The sequence below is a fragment of the Pan paniscus genome, chromosome 4 (genome assembly GCF_029289425.2).
Source record: "Pan paniscus chromosome 4, NHGRI_mPanPan1-v2.0_pri, whole genome shotgun sequence".
Classification (NCBI taxonomy): Eukaryota; Metazoa; Chordata; class Mammalia; order Primates; family Hominidae; genus Pan; species Pan paniscus.
The window spans coordinates 3,027,592-3,049,234 of record NC_073253.2 but is presented as its reverse complement, the minus strand read 5'-3'; the positions used below and the strand labels follow the sequence as shown (position 1 = coordinate 3,049,234).

At 40.1% G+C, this 21,643-nt stretch overlaps 1 pseudogene; it reads left to right on the top strand.

Moving 5' to 3' along the window:
- Positions 1 to 526: 526 nt before the first annotated feature.
- On the top strand, positions 527 to 1,698 carry LOC100989292 (3-hydroxyisobutyryl-CoA hydrolase, mitochondrial-like; annotated as a pseudogene).
- Positions 1,699 to 21,643: the final 19,945 nt, after the last annotated feature.

Sequence of the window (21,643 nt, the reverse complement as noted above, 5' to 3'; positions counted from 1 at the left end):
GTGACCGGCTTCCAAGCCCACTCACCTGGCTGTTGACCGGCCTCACTCTCCCCACATGAGCTTGTGCGCAAGGCGGCCTCACGATCTCCAGGTCACTGGTCTCAGGGAAACCTTGGCAGCTGGTTTTCCCCAGATCAGTGATTGGAGGATAATGAGAAAGAAAGGAGACTCAAAATGGAAAGTCAGAATCTTTTAATACTTAATGTTGGAAGTGACATTCCATCACTTCTGACATGTTCTGTTCATTAGCAATTAGTGAAGTCTGCTCTCACAGCTGACATGTATATATGTATATATATGCCTTACATGTCTACAGGTGCACATACCTGCGGATGCAGGACTTACACATCTATAGGTGCACACGTATGTTTACATAGGATTTACATGTTTATAGATCCACATGCGTGTATATACAGGCATACTTCAGAGATGAGGGCTGGGTTCCAGACCACTGTAATAAATCGAGTCACACAAATTTTTTGTTTTCCCAATGCATATAAAAAGCTGTATTCAGAGGTGCTGGAACCATCCGGGTGCCTCTTGCTCTGCTGCTTTAGCTCCGGAGTGTTTGGCGATGGGGCAGCAGAAGGTGTGGAGGCTCATGTCGAGGTTTAATGCATTCAAAAGGATTAATACCATACTGCACCATTTGAGAATGTCCAAGCACACAGATGCAGCAGAAGACGTGCTATTGGGAAAAAAACAAAACAAAACAAAACAAAACAAAAGTGTGCAGATGTATCCATGGCTAGAGAAGTGGGAAGAAGATCCTGAAACTCTCCTGATCATTATAAAGGGAGCCGGAGGAAAGGCTTTCTGTGATGGGAGTGATATTAGAGTCATTTCGGAGGCTGAAAAGGCAAAACGGAAGATAGCGCCAGTTTTCTTCAGAGAAGAATATATGCTGAACAATGCTTTTGGTTCTTGCCAGAAACCTTATGTTGCACTTATTCATGGAATTACAATGGGTGGGAGAGTTGGTCGTCAGTCCCTGGGCAGCTTCAAGTGGCTACAGAAAAGTGTCTTTTTGCCATGCCAGAAACCGCAGTAGGACTGTTCCCTGATGTGGGTGGAGGTTATTTCTTGCCATGACTTCAAGGAAAACTTGGTTACATCCTTTCATTAACAGGATTCAGACTAAAATGAAAAGATGTGTACAGAGCAGGAATTGCTACACACTTTGTAGATTCTGAAAAGTTGGGCATGTTAGAGGAAGATTTGTTAGCCTTGAAATCTCCTTCAAAAGAAAATATTGCAGCTGTCTTAGAAAATTACCATATGGAGTCTAAGATTGATGAAGACAAGTCTTTTATACTTGAGGAACACATGGGCAAAATAAACAGTTGCTTTTCAGCCAATAGTGTGGGACAAATTATCGAAAACTTACAGCAAGATTGTTCATCTTTTGCCCTAGAGCAATTGAAGGTAATTAATAACATGTCTCCAACATCTCTAAAGATCACACTAAGGTAACTCCTGGAGGGGTCTTGAAAGACCTTGCAAGAAGTACTAACTATGGAGTATCAGCTAAGTCAAGCTTGTATGGAGGGTCATGACTTTTATGAAGGTGTCAGAGCTGTTTTAATTAATAAAGACCAGAATCCAAAATGGAAACCAGCTGATCTAAAAGAAGTTACTGATGAAGATTTGAACAATCACTTTAAGTCTTTGGGAAGCAATGATTTGAAATTTTGAGGTGACAGGCTTTCAGGGTATATTCTGTAGCATGGGTTGGCAATCTGCAGCACGCAGGCCAAATCCAGCCTGCTGCCTACTTTTATATGCACTACAAGCTAAGAATGGTTTCTGCATTTTTAAATGGTTGGGAAAAGAAATCAAAGACTAATATTTCATGAAGTAAAAATTATATGAAGTATCAGAGTTCACAAATAAAGCTTTATTGGAACTAGTTATAAAAAAGTTATATTAATCCTGGCCAGGTGCGGTGGCTCATGCCTGTAATCCCAGCACTTTGGGAGGCCGAGGCGGGTGGATCACGAGGTCAGGAGATCGAGACCCTACTGGCTAACACAGTGAAACCTCGTCTCAACTAAAAATACCAAAAAAATTAGCCAGGTGTGGTGGCAGGCGTCTGTAATCCCAGCTACTGAGGAGGCTGAGGCAGGAGAATGGCGTGAACCCAGGAAGTGGAGCTTCAAGTAAGCCGAGATTGTGCCACTGCACTCCAGCCTGGGAAAAAGAGCAAGACTCCGTCTCAAAAAAAAAAAGTTATATTTATCCTTTACTGTAGTCTATTAAGTGTGCAATAGCATTATGTCTAAAAAGCGGTGTGCATAACTTAATTTAAAATATTTTATTGGTAAAAAAAGCTAAGGATGATCTGAGCCCTCAGGGATTGCTCATCTTTTTGCTGGTGGATTGTCTTGCCTCAATGTCAGTTGCTGCTGATTGATCAGAGTGGTGGTTGCTGAAAGTTGAGGTCACTGTAGCAATTTCTTAAAATAATACAAGAATTGAGTTTACCCCTTTGATTATATCTTCCTTTCATGAAAGATTTCTATGTAGTATGTAATGCCATTTGATAGCATTTTACCCACAGTAGAACTTCCCTCAAAATTGGAGTGTTTCCTCTCTGCTGCTTTATCAACTAAGTTTAGGTAATTTCTAAATCCTTTGTTATTTCAACAATGAACACACAGCATCTTCACCATGAAGATATTGCATCTCAAGAAACCACTTTCGTTGCTCATCCATAAGAAGGAATTCCTCATGTGTTCTCTCATGAGATTGCATCAATCCAGTTCCATCTTCAGACTCCACTTCTAATTCTAGTTATCTTGCTGTTTCCACCACATCTGCAGTTACTTCCTCCACTGAAGTCTTGATGCCTTCAAAGTCATCCATGAAAGTGGTAATAAACTTCTTGCTAAGCTCCTGTTAATGCTGATATTTTGACCTCCTCCTACAAATCATGAATGTTCTTAGTGGCATCTAATATGGTGAATTGTTTCCAGAAGATTTTCAATTTATTTTGCCCAGATTCTTCAAGTGGAATCACTGTCTGTGGCAGCTAGAGCCCTACAGAATGTATTCTCAAATATTAAGACTTGAAAGTCAAAATGACTCCTTGATCCTTGGGCTGCAGAATGGGTCTGCTAATAGACATGAAAACAGTCACCTCATTGTACATCTGCATCAGAGCTCTTGCATAAAAACCAGGTGAGTTGTCAATGAGCAGTAGTATTTTGGAAGAGATATTTTTTTCTGAGAAGTAGGTCTCAACAATGGGCTTAAAATATTCAGGAAACCATGCTGTAAACAGATGTGCTATCATCCAGGCTTTGTTGTTTCATCTATAAAACGTAGGCAGAGTAGATTTAGCATCATTCTTAATGGCTCTACGACTTTCAGAATGTTAAATGAGCATTTGTTTCAACTGAAAGTCACCAGCTGCACCAGCTCCTAACAAGAGAGTCAGTCTGCCCTTTGAAGCTTGGAAGCCAGGCACAGACTTCTCCTCTCAAGGTATGAAAGCCCTAGATGGCATCTTCTTCCAATAGAAGGCTGTTTCATCTACACTGAAAATCTGTTGTTTAGTGTAGTGACCTTCATGAACAATCTTAGGTAGATCTTCCAGATAACTTGCTGCAGCTTCTCCATCAGCACTTTCTGCTTCACCTTGATACTTTCATGTTATGAAGATGTCTTTTTTCCTTAAACCTCATGAACCCACCTCTGCTAGCTCCTAACTATTTTTTTTTTTTTTTTTGCAGTTTCCTCCCCTCTCTCAAGCTTCATAGAATTGAAGAGAGTTAAGGCCTTTCTCTGCATTGGGCTTTGGCTTAAGGGAATGTTGTGTCTGGTTTGATCTTCTATCTAGAGCATTTAAACTTCCTCCCTATCAACAATATGCCTGTTTCACTCAAAATTCTTGTTTTCACTAAAGTAGCACTTTTAATTGCCCTCAAAACTGTTTTCTTTGCATTCACAATTTGGTTGACTCTTTGGTACAAGAGACCTAACTTTTGGCCTAACTCAGCTTTTGATATTCCTTCCTTGCTCAGCTTAATCATTCTTAGATTTTGCTTTAAAGTGAGAGATGTGCAACTTTTCCTTTCACTTGAACACTTAAAGGCCATTGTAGGGCTATTAACTGGCCTAATTTCAATATTGCTGTGATTCAGAGAATAGGGAGGCCTGAGAAGAGGAAGAGAGTTGGGGAACAACTAGGTAATGGAGCAGCCAGAACACAAACAATGGTTATTGCTTAAGTTCTCTGTCCTATATGGGTGTGATTCCTGGTGCCCCAAAACAATTACAAGAGTAACGTCAAAGATCACTGATCACAGATAACCAAAACAGATATAATAACATAAAAGTTTAAAATATTGTGAGAATTTCCAAAATGTGACAGAGACAGGAAGTGAGGATTTGCATGTGCACCTGTAAACATTCAAGGCCTAAATGCATGTGTACCTGTAGACATACAAGGCCTGTGTGCATGTGCACTTGTAGACATACAAGGCCTAAATGCATGTGTACCTGTAGACATAGAAGTCCTGTGTGCATATGTGTGTGCACGTGTAGACATACAAGGCCTTTGTGCATGTGCACCTGTAGACATACAAGGCCTGTGTGCACATATGTGTGCACCTGTAGACATAAAAGGCCTATGTGCATATGTTTGTGCACCTGTAGACATACAAGGCCTGCGTGCATACGTTTGTGCACCTGTAGACATACAAGGCCTGCGTGCATACGTTTGTGCACCTGTAGATATACAAGGCCTGTGTGCACATGTGTGCACCTGTAGACATACAAGGCCTATGTGCATATGTGTGTGCACCTGTAGACATACAAGGCCTGTGTGCATACGTTTGTGCACCTGTAGACATACAAGGCCTGTGTGCACATATGTGTGCACCTGTAGACATACAAGGCCTGTGTGCATGCATGTGCACCTGTAGACATTCAAGGCCTGTGTGGATATGTGCGTGCACCTGCAGACATATATGGCCTGTATGCACATGCATGGGCACCTATACCTATAGGTGCACCTGGTATTCACTTTATCACACTTCACAGAGAATGTGTTTTTTTGTTGTTGTTTTTAATAAATTGAGGATTTGTGGCAACCCTGCGTCAAACAAGTCTATTGAAGCAATGTATATCTACATACATTATATGTCTACAGGTGCACACACATATGCACACAAACCTTGTATGTCTACAGGTGCCCATGCATTCATACAGACCTCGCATGTCTACAGGTGCTCATGCATGCACACAAGCCATGCATACCTACAGATGTGCATGCATGTGTACCTAGGTCTAATTTATTTATAGGTGCAGAAACATGTATACATGTCTGTAAGTGTATAAACATGCATATAAATGCTTAGAGAGAGCTCTGGGGATTTCCCTGGGGGGGGGAAATGAGATTGGGTTAGTGGTCGATAGTGAGTTGAATGGTGGCCCCCAAAAAAGTACGTCCATATCCTAAACCCCAGAACTGGTGAATGTGAACTTATTTCAAAAAAGGGTCTTTGCAGATGTAATTAAGTTAAAGAGCTTGAAATGAAGTCATCCTGCATTATCTGTGTGAGTCCTAAACCCAATTGCAGTCATCCTTACAAGAGACAAAAGAGAACACAGGAGCAGAGGGAAAGCCATGTGAAGACAGAGGCAGAGACTGGAGTGATGTGGCCACAAGCCAAGGACCCCCAGGATTGCCTGCCAGCCTGGTACACAGAAGAGAAGGGGAGAAGACGGATTCTCCCCTGAGCCTCCAGAGGGAGCCAGCCTGGCCAGCACCCTGACTTAGGACTTCAGGCCTCCAGAACTGTGAGAGAAAATATGTCAGTCATCTTAAGTCACCAAATTTGTGATCATATGTTACAGCAGTCATGGCAATCTTATTTTTATCAATAATGTTGAAATTATTTATGGGAACAGTAGAATCTTGTATAATTTATGTAGATAAAATATCAGGCTCCAGATTTGTTTGGATGTGGTTCACCCATGAAAGACACAAAGCCAGAACAACGGTGGCTGAAGGACTCTCCCTGGGGGTGTGGCTTGGTCCTGGGAAACAGGCGTGGGCATCTCAGGACCCTGACACCATCCTGGGAACCTGTCCGTGCCCCTTGCTGCTTCTGCCCTGTGGACACAGGGTCTTGCCCCCTATCTGCGTTGTGTGGCCATGTTGCATTCCAGCCAGGATCAAGGATGCAGGGAAGAATTGTGAGCCATCCACTAACAAGGACACTGCCAGGGAGTTGACTTGATCTCTTTGCTCATACCCTATCGGCCAGCACTTGGCCATATGGCCACACCTTGCTGTTAGGAATCTGGGAACTGTAGTCAAGGCAACCATGTACTCAGGTGAAAGCCAGGCGTTCCATTAGCATACAGCAGTATTTCTGGGATGAGGGTGATGAGGATGATGTTGGTATTCAGGGCAGGGTAGTCTGTTGTGCAGTAGGGTACTAAGTTATCCAGTTCCCCAGTCATACGACAATTCAAAATCATCTCCTGTTGAGGACCATTGCCCTGTATGAAGCAGAGGACTGCTGCCGAGGTACAATTAATTGGAAGTGCTTGCTGGATCGGCCTAAAGCAATACATCACTGATGCCATTCACACCACCTCTATTCAGGAGGATTGTCCTCTGTGACCACGGACTAGGTCAAGGAAGCAGTTGTCGTTTTGCTTTACATGTCTTTATTAATGCATACATGTGCACACATGGTTATGTGGGTCACAGTAGCTTTGCCACACATGTAGATATTCTAACAAATTCTAGCGGCTGTCCTTCCACTTAATTGCAGACACCACTACTTCATTCATTTTAGCCATATTATAACATATTTAACCAAGGATCTATTTTCTACCTTCTCTTTTTCTTTCTTTTTTTTTTCTTTGAGACTAAATCTCACTCTGTCACCCAAGCTGCAGAGCAATGGAACGATTTTGGCTCACTGTAACCTCCGCCTCCCAGGTTCAAGGGATTCTCCAGCCTCAGCCTCCTGAGTAGCTGGGACTACAGGCGTGCACCACCACACCCGGCTAATTTTTGTATTTTTAGTAGAGATGGGGTTTCACCATGTTTGCCAGGCTGGTCTTAAACTCCTAACCTCAGGTGATTCACCTGCCTCGGCCTCCCAAAGTGCTGGGATTACAAGCCTGAGCCACCGCGCCTGGCCTAACTTCTCTTTTTCTAAGCTTATAAACTGACACATACTTATGGTGAAAATTGAAATAATAAAATCACATGGAAATAAATAAGAATGCATACTTATCCTATCTTCTCTTTTTCTAAAATTATAAACTGATACATACTTATAGTGGAAATTAAAATAATAAAATCTTATGTAAAAAATAAGCATATCCTAGTTCCCATTATTCTGTTGCTCAGAAATTAAACACTTAACCATATAGTGTAAATCTTAACAAATATTTTAATGTTCATGTAATCTGGATAAACAACTGTTTGTAAGAGCTACTAACTGTTCCATTCATCAATGTGTTGTTACTTATTGGAAATCTTTCTGCTAGTGGGTGTGTAAGTAGCTTCTGATTTTAAGCTATTGAAAATATGCAAGAATAAATACCCTCAAGCACATATTTCAGTGTATTTCCATAGTTTAAATTTCTGGAAACATAAATTGTTATATCGGAGATTATGAAATTTGAAATTTTTGAATTGTGATACATGTTTTAAAATGGCCTGCAGAAATACTTAACCAATTTACCTGGGCAGCAGAAATGCATAATTTCCTTTTCCTCCCCATGTTCATGAACACATGCACATTCATTCTTCAGATAGTTTGAGCTCTGTTTCTATTTTTGCTAATGTCGTTTAATTTTCAAGTAGTCTATTTTGGCCTGCCTTGTTGTTAATTTATGATATTATTGCAGCCTCCAAAATTTTTATTTATGAAATAATGAAATAATTTTACAAGTTAAGCTTCTCTTTTATGGATCTCTATGTATTTTATAAATATTCATTCTTTTGGAAAATGTTTATATATGTGCATTTTTTAGTCACATAAAATGTATTAGTTAACAGCTGGCATAAGCGGCTCTCTTAGAGAGGAATCTGTCTTCGTCAGCATAAAATCTTCTTAAGAAATTCAAGATTGATGGTTTGGCTGTTGGCAGAAACTAGCACAAAATTGTGGTTTTGCTGGTCTTCCTAAGAGGTGAGAGGAGTCAGGGAGGGTGGAGCAGAAAGGTGATGCAGGGACTAGGACGGTGAGGAAGGCGGCCAGGGAAAAGCAGTGACCAGTATTTAATCTGCATTTGCCTTTGTCTTACAGTAAACCTGCCTCACGCCCTTCCTGGCTCTTCCTCAAAGCCACTGAAGCCCAGGAGGCTCCAGACGAGGAAGGAGCAGAGGGAGCTGGTGGGTGGGAGAGCGTGGCCATCCTCTGCACCTGTGCCCCCAAAGCTGCCTGCACCCCAGCAATGCGCCTGTGCCCACTGCAGGGCTGCGATGCAGGGCCTGGAGCCCCTTTGGTCAACCACTGTCTGGGGTAAAGGAGGACTCAGGGCTTCTGGAGCTGGTCTCTGGAATGGCTGGGATTCCATCCCCTGGTCCCCTGGTGGAGAGGCTGAAGTGGAAACAGGTTGAACCAGTTATGCTTAGAGGCCTCTCACCTGCATTTGAGGTGTGTGGGACCCGAGGGCACATTCCAGCAGTGTTGGAGGCAGAGGGCTGGGGGCGGGGGAGCAGGGAGAGGCCAAGTGAGTGGGCAGCTGGGGCCATTGCACAAGCGGAGAAGGACCTAAAGTACAAGAGTGAGCTTGCCGAGGTCCTGGCGCATCTGGATGGGTGCAGCCCTGGCTTGAATTGTGCTCTTTTACAATTCGTATGTTGACGTCCTATGGTTAAAATGTACCTAAAATGGGACTGTATTTGGAGATAAGCCTTTAAAGAGGTAATTAGGGTAGATGAGGTCCTTAGGGCGGGCTCTAATCCCACGGGACTGCCGTCTTTGTAAGAAGAAATTAGTACACAGGCGAGCACAGAGGCCATAGGAGGAGCGGGTTCTCCCCACAGCCTCCCAGGGAACTGACCCTGCCCACACCTGGATCTCAGGCCTCCAGCATCCAGAACTGGGGAAGATAAGCAAGCCTCTGTCCTTTAACAGCCTCCTTTGTGGTCCTTGGTTATGGCAGCCCTAGCTAATGGATTCAGATGCTTTCAGGTCCAACACACTCTTAAAAACAGTGAAGTGGTGAGCTCTGCCCTCCACAGCCGAGGCCATGGCCCTGCCATCAAGGGCCTGTGAGGAGGGAGAGAGGGAAACAGATGAGATTTGAGTTTGAGTAGCCACAGGGCAACACGGGGCCCTGGAAACCATAGGTGGGAGGAATGACCACCTGAAGTCAAAGGAAGGCAAAGAGAAAACAGACGAGGGGACTGTCTGTCCAAAAGACCCACAAGGCTGACCTGCCAAGGTCCCCACCTGCGAGGCTGCTTCCCTCAGCACCAGTTCCCCTGGGGCCTTCCCTTGCTGTGTCCGTTGAGTTGAGCAAGTCACCACTGCTCCTTGGCCCTGTGAACATCTTGTCCATCTGAGATTGTATCTGAGTCACCAGCCTGAGGGCAGCCACTCTCTCAGCCTCTTCCTATACCGTGCTGGGAGCCGACAACAAATACCCTTTCTAGGGTGCGGCACTCATGCTGAATTCCTCCCAACATCTATATTTTCTACACGCATAGTGGATTGGATGGTCTCCTTTACCCCCAAAAAAGACACCATCACCAGAACCTGTGAATCCAACCTTATCTGGAAATAGGTTCTTTGCAGTTGTGAATAAGGTAAAGATCAGCCCAGGTTAGAGTGGGCCTAAATCCAATAACAGGTGTCATTCTAAGAAGAGGAGAAACACAGACCAGAGGAGAAAGCTGTGTGAAGGCAGGGGCAGAGCTCGGAGTGATGGGGCTCATCCCACTACCAGAGCACCCTCCTGAAAGTCCACACTGAGGAAGATGATGAGCCACTGAGACACAGGCCATGTTACTCCACCCAACAACAAAGGTGATCAAGCTATAGGTGAGAAACTGCTTATTTAAAACCACATGGGAAATGGATACAGGCCAAAAAAGGTTCTTCGACCTGGGTCATACTTTTAGAAATAAACAGTGTAAAACACACTCTAAGCCCTGGAAAGGTTATCATTCCTCAGCAGATTCTCAGGAGACAAAGAGAGGAGACCATGAAGAACCACTGGTGATGAGAGCTGGCTGTGAATGCAGGCTCCTGCTTCAAATGTGTGTAAATGCAGCCAGGGAGGGTTGGCTGAATCTCACCATTCAGCATCAAGCGCCCCGTCCCTTCAGCGGTGGGCAATGGACTTGTAGCTCCTCTTCTGAAATTGTGCCCTCCCTGCTGCAGCGTTCTCTGTATTACACAGATAGGTGAAGATTAGCATCTTTAGCCAAGCATGGTCTCTCCAAATCTTCCAGTGGGTGCAGGTGGAAACTGTTTCATCAACTCTTTCTGCTCCACACTGCTAAGTGTCCTTATACAAAGTGAACATGCAGTAAACATCTGAATATATAAACAGAACATTCTGGTGCCCCTGCTCATTCTGGCTTCAATTTCCTTTTGCGAACGCAAGGACAGATTCCCCGAAAAATAAAATTAGATCTCCGTGTCTTCTTACCCAATTTTCACAAAATGTGGCGGAGTCCCTGGCTCTCCATGACTTCCTCAGCCTGCGTCCCGCGTGCTTGGAGTGGTCGAGGGCACGTGCTTTCAGGCAGGCTGGCATCCCACCACTTCCCTGCTCTCAAGAATTCTGCCAACAATTTCATCTATTTCAAAACCCCAATCTATATTCTGAGCACCCCTCCAGAGAGAAATCATTTGGGAAGTGTGGTGGACCATTCTTTCTTCACTGGGTTATGGCATACAGTTTACTGGGCAGGGGACTATTTCAAACACCATGGAAGTTGGTGTCACCCTCAGGAGAGGCCATAAGAGGTTCCTGCTGATGCTGGTGTGATTTCTCAATTTGTGATTTCCATCCTCATTCCCACTTGAGAATAAACCCCAGGAAAACAAAAGCCTGGGGCTTCATCTGTAGTTTATTGTCTCGCAGTCCTGGAGCCCGAAAGTCTGAGATCAGGACTCGGCAGGGTTGGTTCCTCCTGAGGCCTCTCTCCTTGATTTGCGGGCGGCCCTCGTCTCCCTGTGTCCTCAGGTGTCATCCCTCCAGGTGTGTCTGTGTCCTCCAAGGTCCTTACAGAGTGGTCCTTCTGTGCATGTCGGTGGCCTCATCTCCTTCTAAGGACAACAGTCATGCTGGACTGGGCCCACCCTACGGACCTCAGTTTAACTTAATCACCCATTTAAAGGCCCCATTTCCAAATACAGTCCCATTCTAAAGTACTGGGGGTTAAGGCTGCCACATATGAATTTGGGTAGATCACAGTTCAGACCATGACCGTGCTCAGAAAGTGCTTTTGATGCATTTAACAAACGAGGTAACTACCAGACAAAAAAAATTAATAAATAGGCCTGGCACAGTTGCTCACGCCTGTAATCCCAGCACTTTGGGAGGCTGAGGCAGGTGGATCACGAGGTCAGGAGTTCGAGACCAGCCTGGCCAACAAGTGAAACCCTGTCTCTACTAAAAGTACAAAAAATTAGCCTGGCATGGCGGCGAGTGCCTGTAATCCCAACTACTCGGGAGGCTGAGAAAGGAGAATCACTTGAACCCCGGAGGCAGAGATTGCAGTGAGCCGAGATCATGCTACTGCACTCTGGCCTGGGCGGCAGAGTGAAACTCTGTCTCAAAAATTAATTAATTAATTAATTAATTAATAAAATAAAATAAAATAAGGCAAATTTCAAATGAGGTCAGTTTCTCTCAATACCTCCAGTCCCGGGGAGACAGCTGCCTACCTTGGTCCAGTGATCTGGTCAGGTGGTGAAGACCAAACAGGATATTGAACACCCCAAAAATAAGAGTTGCCGAGTTGCCCAGGGTTGGTCACGACACAGTGGCCAGTGTCCCAGGAGGCCAGCTCTGCTCCCGTGGTTCACAGCCGCCCGGGCCGAGGTGCAGGGTACTTCCCACACAGCTTCACGAGGAGGCAGCACCTCAACGTTAGCCCAGACAGTTTCGTTGTCTTCCTCTCAGAAGTTAATAAACTGAAGCTTCACTGCAAAGATATGTTTCTTAACAATCTCCAATTTCCTCTGAAATCACCGCATCAAAGCCCTGGTGCTGACTTTCTTGTGTCCTAAACTCCCATTGAATCCCCCACTCCAGGCAGCCAGTTTGTAACTGAGCCTTCTCCAAGTATAGCCCTGCAAACCCCAAAGCTCTTTCTTTCCTGGAGAGGATTGTGACTTCTTTTCCCCTCTGCTTTCCCAGCTGGCTGTTTTGTGTGTTTTCCGTCTTCCGCCTTCTCTGCGCTGAGACTGTTCTTATGAACGCCACAGCCAGAGTCCTCCTCAGTTTCGAATGGCCTCAAACTTCCTTTCTTTGGGGGAAAAATGTTTTCTAAGAATGTTTCTGAGCGCTCATTCTCACTTCCGTTGTTTTCTAAAGACCCCAAGCCCAATGCCACATTTAACCAGAAGTCACACTTTGGCAACGGGTGCTAAAAAGTCAGGTTTCTGAAGCCTCATCCTTGCTCTTTGAAGAGGTTAGGTTGAGTCCACGGAAAATGCTAAGTAGACACTTTTAAAAGAGGAGGCCCTCAATTTAAATAACTCGATGGATTCAGATACGAGACAACAATTATAGGAGATGGAAGACAAATATATTAAATATATAAGAGAGGAAATACAAAATATAATCAAGGAGTAGGAGACTATAAAAAATGAACAGCTGGACTCGAAACAGAGCCAAGTAGTGTCCATGACTGCAATTTAGGACTCCATCCGTGGCTACAGGGAACAAGGATACATTGTGTCTTTCAAAATAGCTAGAAGAGAAAAGTTGAAATGTTCTTAACACAAAGAAATGATCAATGTTCGAGTTGATAGATATCCTAAATGCCCTCACTGGATAATTACACATTATATTCATGTATCAAATATTGGGTGTATCCCCAAAATATGCACAATTACATGCATCAATTAAAACACTAAAAAAACTCAATGAGTGGCTTACACAGTACATATGACACAAATAATCACCTGCAAGATAAACCTAAAAGAAATGACTGCTAATCGAGCACCGAGGAGGGAGAGGCAGGAAGTATGACAGAGAGGTGGAGGCATGTAAGGTAAAGTGAACTGTTCCAAAGCACATCTCCTCGAACTTCCAAAAACATAGGGCACAAAATGAGAGGAGAGGCAATATTGAGGAGATAGTGGTTAAAATGATCCCTAAATGAATACAGACATAATTTCTCAGGATCAGGAAGGTTAATGGATTCAAGAAAAACATTTTTAAAACTTACACCTGAAACATCGGCAAAAACATAGCAGTCTAAGAGAGGATCTCCAAAGCAGCCAGAGAGAAAAGTTAACTTATCTACAAATGAACAACAGTTAGATTGATCACTGATTTCTCACAAGTGATCATGAAGACGAAAAACAATAGAATCGCTTTTGAAAGGGCTGTGGAAAAAAAAATAACAACAGTCAACCTAGATGATATGCCCAGTGAAATTATCTTTCTGGAAAAAGACCAAAGCATTGATAGACTAGAAAAGCATTCCTCAATAACTCCTAAAAAATGTTCTCCAGAGAGGAAGGAAATGATCCCACAAAGAGTATTAAAGATGAAAGAATGATGATAAAATTAAAAAGAGTAACATGTAAGTAACTCTTGTCCAACATTGACTGTGTAAAGCACCATGAATAACATATTTTGTGCAGTTAAAAAACCTAAAATGTAATCTGTTATACATTTAATATTATATAGGTTTATATATTTATAAAATATATAAATCAGAAAAGTTTTATCACTGTTTCCGGCTTCTAAAATCCTTCTAAAAAGGATTAATTAATTCATACTGCTTGAAATTAAATATGCATCTGTCAACCATTATAAAAATTAAAATCAACTATGGAAATTCCAAGCAATTAGTGAAAAAAAGAAATGGTAATCAAATTGTTTCTAAATATGATAAGAAAAGAGAAAACATATAGAAACAATGGATATAAATAGCTTTTCAAAAGTATAGCAAAAAATCAAACTACAAAGATAATCAACACGTGTACAGCCTAAATGTTCCAGTTAAAAGTGAAAGTTTTTCAAATATAATTATTTTTTAAAATCCAGTAAAAGCAGTTTGCAGTAAATACAACTAAAGTATAATGACATAAAAAGATTAAAAATAAAATATGAGAAAAGATTTTAAGTGCTAACTAAGGGTAGGTTAGAAAAATCATGTTAAGATAAGAAAAATAAATAAATTACATCAGTAATTGAAAACATTTCCAAAAAGGAAACATCAAAAACAGATGGTTTTTAAACTAGTTCTATCAAATATTCAAGGAACACAAAATGTTGGTTGTCCAGGAATTCTTCTAGAAAACAAGTTAAGAGAACCGTTTTAATTTATTTGAGGAAAGGAATACATGGGTTAGTCTCCCTAAAGAACATATATGCAAAATTTCTAAATGAAAGTTAACAAATCAAATCTAGAAATGTACTCTCAAAAAGGTAAATTATTATGACCAAATTGACTTGATTCTGTAATATAAGGGTAGTTATTTATTTATTTATTTATTTATTTATTTTTGAGATGGAGTCTCGCTCTGTTGTCCAGGCTGGAGTACAGTGGCACGATCTCAGCTCACTGCAACCTTCGCCTCCCAGGTTCAAGCAATTCTCCAGCCTCAGCCTCCCGAGTAGCTGGGACTACAGGCGCATGCCACCGCACCCAGTTCCTTTTTGTATTTTTAGTAGAGATGGAGTTTCACCATGTTGGCCAGGCTGGTCTCAAACTCCTGACCTTAGGTGATCCACCCGCCTCGGTCCCCCAAAGTGCTGAGATTACAGGCGTGAGCCACCATGCCTGGCAGGTAGTTTAATATTAAATAATATATTCACATAATGCACGCATTTACGGATAAAAGAAGAAAAGCCTCTAATTATTTCAACAGATGTGGAAACAGGATGGGTGGAATCCAGATCATGTCTAGAGTGTGGCTACTGGTACCACACCAGTGTTGGTTTCTTCCTTGTGACAGTTGTTCCGTAAAGTTTTACTTTGACATTGATGGAACCTGGGTAAGGGGGATACGGAACTCTGTACAATCTTTGCAATTTTTCTGCAAGTCTTAAATTATTCCAAAATTAAAAAGTCATTTAAAAAATTCAGAAGGAAAATTATTTTCAGTCTTGAATTCTAAACCTTTTGAAGTGTCAGTAAAATTCTAGGGTAAATAGAAATACATCGTCAGACTTTAAAAACTCAAAATACCTATCCGGTTACCTCTATTTCAGGAAGTTGGGGAAAATGTGCTCCAGTAAAATGAGAGAGGGAAGCAGGGAGGGGAGAGAGAAAAGAGCCCCTGGGTGGGAATGTGTGGGTTTGGAGAGATGTGCAAGGAGACCCAGGGGTGAACAGACAGTGTGGGGTGATAGAGATGCCGCAGGTGCGGTGACTCCGAGTCCTGACCAGAGCAGGAGAGGAGATGGAATTGTTGGAATGCCTGATGCGTCCAGTGGCTGAGAAGAGAGGCAATACATAGGGGATAGGTCGGGGTTTGAATTAGTCAAGCAAAAGAAAAACAAAACCACTATTAACTCAGGATGTACTGCACATCTGTGAATGACGTTTATATCACTGGAATATAACTCTACCAAGCTTACCAAGGACATGTATAAGTATATTGGGAGAGTGGGTGGATAAGAAGGGCCAGGGGTGAGAGGATCCACGCTGCATCTTCTTAAAGTGAAGAATTCCATGGAGCACCTGGATCATGGAGCCCAACAGACGGGGGAGAGGACACATGGTGCCTGGCAGCAGAAACCCAGGGAGAGGAAGCCAGGGGGCTTCTGTGGGGCTCTCTGAGTCCTTAAAATATGAGGGGATAGAACTCTGATAAAAATAAAAACAACATTAGAAAAAGAAACATACGGACTAGATAAGAAACACAGATTTGGGGAATTTTAATATGGAAAAGGGGGATCATTTCAGATACGTGATCAGTAGAGGAGATGAGTTAGAGGCTTGAGAAAATTTGCTATTGATTTAATAAATGTTACCTTACATGATTAAAAAGTAAATTCCAAATAAATTTAAAATGTTAATGTGAAAGTCCAACAGATATAAGAAAAAAATGCATATTTTTATTTCATGACTTAGAAAAAATGATTTTAATCAACCAAAAGATTACAACCCATAAATTATTAATATATTATACTGTTAAAAATCAAGAATTTATGTAAGCTAAAAAACATTTCACAGGTTTACACCAGCTGGAGTGAAAGTAAAAAGAAAAAAAATTAAACTAACTTGAAAGACCAAAACCATGAAGAAAATAATCTTAATTTCTATGGCTGTAAAAGGCTTAATATCATAAAAATATAAAGATATCTTTTAACAACAGAAGATTAACAATCGAGTAGACAGAAAAGGACCTGAAGAGACAATTTACAGAAACAGAAAGATAATTGATAAATAAATATGTGAAACAATGTCCAGCCTCAAATACAATAAAAATAAAGGAGAGTTAGAACAAGTAAAATATTACTTATCACATATCAGATCAGAAAGATAAAAATGATAACATCCAGTCTGCCAAGAGTTTATAAATAGGCATTGTAACATAAATACAAACTCTTCAGTGAGTATTTTAAACATTATAATTTCAGTAAAAATGCAAGTATATGTTTTATTAATTGAGGTATAATTTATGTACATTAAAAAGCCCAGATATAAAGTGCAAAATTTGGTAGTTTTTACACATATGATACCAATGTAATCACAACCCCAACTAGCATATAAAATACTTCCATCATCCCATAAAATGCTCTCCAGTCCCTTCTCAGTCTTCCCTTCTCTCAGTCCCAGGAGACTTCTATCACCATTGATTGGCATTAATCAGTATTGCTCTGGAGATGGTATAGACTGCCACATAAATCAAATCACAGGATGTGCTTTTTTGTATCTGTTTTCTCCCATTCAGCATGATGATATTGAGATTCACCTGTGCTGGGTGTGTGGTTCCTTCCATTCTATGCTTGTATATATTACATCCTGTAATTAGACCGCTAAACCACTCAGAATAGCCAAATGTTGATGAATATTTTGGTTGTTACCAGTTTGAGGCAATTGTAATAAGGCTATCACAAGCATTTGAGCCAAATCTTTCAGGAGACCCAGGTTTTTATTTATCTTGGGTAAATAACTAGAAGTAGAACTTCCCGAACAAGTGGTAAGTGTATATTTAAGGTTATGTTAAACTGCCAAACAGTTCTCCAAAGTTCTAGTATAATTTTACACTTCTACCAATGCTGCTTGAGAATCTCAGTTGCTCCAATGCTGATATTGTTTGCCTTTTTAACTTTAAACATTCTCACCAATGTGTTGGAGTATCTCATTATGGTTTAGATTTATGTTTCTCTCAAGACTGATGTGAATCATTCCAAAAACACTTATTGACCTTTTATATAACTTCTTTTGAGAAGTGTCAAATCAAGACATTTGCAAATTTTGTATTAAGCTCATTTCTTTGTGATATAAGATATGCTATATATACAAGCATCTTGTCAATAGACTATAATATTATTATACAATAATATGATATTAAATTAATATATACAAATTACAGTATACACTATATTATTATAATAGTTAATATGTTTATGTATATATACATGTATGTTGTATCTTGCTTTCTCATTTTATAATCCTTGTCACCTAAAGAGAATTTTATTTCTTTTTAAAAAAATCGTTAGTCTTGTTTTTGTGCTAATAAATATTTGCATAGCTCAAAGTTGTAGAGTTTCAGTCCTATGTTTTTGTTTGTTTGTTTGTTTGTTTGTTTGTTTGTTTTTTGAGACAGAGTCTCCCTCTATCACCCAGGCTGGAGGGCAGTGGCACTATCTCAGCTCACTGCAAGCTCCACCTCCCAGGTTCACGCCTTTCTCCTGACTCAGCCTCCTGAGTAGCTGGGACTACAGGCGCCCGCCACCACGCCTGGCTAATTTTTTGTATTTTTAGTAGAGACAGGGTTTCACCGTGTTAGCCAGGATGATCTCGATCTCCTGACCTTGTGATCCACCCGCCTCGGCCTCCCAAAGTGCTGGGATTACAGACATGAGCCACCGCGCCCGGCTTTACTCCAATGTTTTTTCTAGGTGCTTTTCCTTTTACATTTAGGTCTATGATCCATTTTGAAATAATTTTCTATATGATGAGAGGTAGGAGACATGATTAATTCATCTTTTTCATATGGACATTGAGTTGTTCTAGCACCAGGACATTGATATCAATAATTAACTGATCCTATATCCATAGATCTTTTGCTGGTTATTTGTTTATTTATTTATTTATTTGTTTTTGAGACAGGGTCTCACTCTGTCAACCAGGGTAGAGTGCAATGGCACAATCACAGCTCCTGTATCTGGTCTCTGCATTCTGTTCCATTGATCTATGTGTCCAACTTTTCACTAATATGGAAGCATCTTAACTACTGTAACTTTACTGTAAGGCCAGGAATCCAGTAGCATAAGTTCCCTGGGTGGGCATGTGTATTTCCAAATTATTTTACCATTTTAGTCCTTTCTAATTCCACATAAACTTTATGATTAATTTATCAGTTTCTACAAAAAGGTACAGTTGGGATTTTGATTGGCATTACATTAAATCTATGTATCAACTTGGAAGAATGGAGATATTAGCAATGCAGAGGCTTCAACCCATGACTGTGTTGTATCTCATCTTATTTATAAACTTTCTTATGTGTAACTCTTTAATAATGCTGGACATTATGTTGTAATTTTCCAGGTAGAGATTTTGTGCATCATATTTGATTATTTCATTCCTATTTGTTTAATATTATTGATGATATTGTAAATGGTATTTGTAAATGACATTTTTCTGTAATTTGTTGTCTCTTTGTAGAAATATAGGTTTTTTTTTTTTTTTTAAAGCAAGGGCTTTATAACCTGTGACTTTGTTAACTTCTCACGTTAATTTTAAGAGATGTTTTGTAGATGCCCTGGGATTTTTCATAGAAAACTAGGTTGTCTAGAAAAACTTTCTGCACTTTGTCTTACTGATTCATTTGTTTGTTTACATGCAAATGTATGCCTGTGCTTCTTGACTTATTATACTGGCTAAGACCTCTAGTACATTGTTGAATAGAAGTAGACGTTTTTACCCTGCTCCCAATCTTTAAAAGCACTCAATATTTCATAATAAACAATGATGTCAGCTCTAGATGTTTTGCTGATGTCTTTTGTCAGAATGAGAAATTTGACTCTACCCAGTTTTCTGTGTGTTCTTAATGAAGGAGTTGTAAATTTTGTCAACAGCTCTTTTTGCATCTATTGAAATGGTTATATGGTTTTTCTTCTTTATTCTATTCAGATGGTGACTTACATGGATTGATTTTCCAAAATGGTGTTAATCTTAAATTCTTGGGATGAACCCAATTTGTGCATAGTGTGTTAGCCTGTGGTATGCTACTGACCATGATTCACTCATGTATTTGATGATTTTTCTTTCTATGTTCATGAGAGATATTAATGTCTGGTAAATGATAATTTAACCCTAAGTGGTATTCATCTCAAATTCAAGGTTGGCTTAACATTTGAAGATCAATTAATGTAGCACACCATATTATAATAATAGAAGTAAATAAAAAAAATGTTTATCTTAATAGGTGTGGAAAAATAATTTCCAGAAAAAGTGCAGCCCTCCACTCATGATACAAATTCTTAGAAAACTAGATAGAGGGAAACTTTCTCAACCTGATGAAGGACGTCGAAAAACAAAACAAACAAACAAAAAAATTGGTCAGCCGGGCTTGGTGGCTCATGTCTGTAATCCCAGCACTTTGGGAGGCCAAGGCGAGCGGATCACCTGAAGTCCGGAGTTGGAGACCAGCCTGACCCACATAGAGAAACCCTGTCTCTACCAAAAATACAAAAAACAATTAGCCGGGTGTGGTGACCCATGCCTGTAATCCCAGCTACTCAGGAGGTTGAGGCAGGAGAATCGCTTGAATTTGGAAGGTGGAGGTTGCGGTAAGCCGAGATCACTCCATTGCACTCCTTCCTGGGCAACAAGAGTGAAAGTCCATCTAAAAAGAAAACAAAAAAACAAACAAACAAAAACAAAACAAAACAAAAATACTCTTACAGGTAGCATTCTATTTAGTGAAGAAAGATTGAGCTTCCTAACTAGGATAAGACAAGGCAGGGAACACTGGAGGTCAGAGCCACTGCAATCAATATAGGACATGAAATTTTCAAACAAATTGGAAAATAAGAAATAAAACTTTATTTACAGAAGACACAATAATTGATGTAGATTTTTAAAAATCTTCTAAAAAGCTAATATAACTAATTACTGAGGTTAGCAAGGTTGTAGAACACAGAGTTACTGTACAAAAAAAATCAGTGGTACTTCTATATATTCACAATAAGTAATTAAAAATATGCTACAAAAATACACTTCCAAAAGCATAAATAATACATAAATAGATAAAATGCTTAGGCATAATTTTATTAAATGTGTTCAATATCTGCACACTAAAAACCATAAAACATTGCTGAGAAAAATCTTTTAAAACCTAAGTGAAAAGAAACATATACCATATATATGAACTGAATGAGTCCATATCTTTAAGAGAGCAATTCACAAATTGATCTGTATTGTCAATTTAATTCCAATCAAATTATAGCAGGTGTTTTGTAGAACCTGAGAAGCTAATTCAAAATTAGCATGTAATGTAAATAAATTAGAACTTCCAAAACAATTTTATAAAAGAAAAGTAAAGGTGGAAAACATACACTACATGATTTAACACTTACTCTAAAGAGATAATAAACAAAACAGTAGGGTATTGGTCTAAGGATAGACATAAATACTAATGGAAGAGTTAAAAAGCTAGAAATTGACCCATGCTCGAATAGTCAAATGATTTTTGTCAAAGGCACCAAGATAATTCCATGGAAAAATAGTCTTTAATAATTGATACTGTATGGGGAAAAATAAATATTGACCCTTATGTTCATGATGCACCATAAACAAAATATTCCAAAATAAATTGTAAAAGACTTAAACCAAAGAATTAAACCATAAAAAGTTCTAAAAATTAAATAAGAGAAAATCTTTATGACCTTGGATTAAGCAAACACTTCTTAAAGGGAAGACATGGTCACATATATACACAAGGCAAAGCAAAAAAAAAGGAGATGTTGTAAATTGGAGATTTATCAAAATTGAAAGTTTTGCTAATTGAAAAACTTGATTAATAAAGTTAAAAGATGAAAAAGGCAAACTGCAGATTGGGAGAAAGTATTTGCAAAACATTTATCTAAAAAAGAGCTGTGACCATAATATGTAAAAGCTCTTTATAAGGAAATAATTAGAAGAAAAGTAAGACAATTAAAAAATTGCCAAAAGAGTTGAAAAGATGCTTCAAAGAAGAAGAGACCTGGGTGGCAAGCAAGTACCTGGAAAGACGATCAACATCGTTTGTCATTTAGAAAATTTGAATTAAACCACAGTGGGATGCCA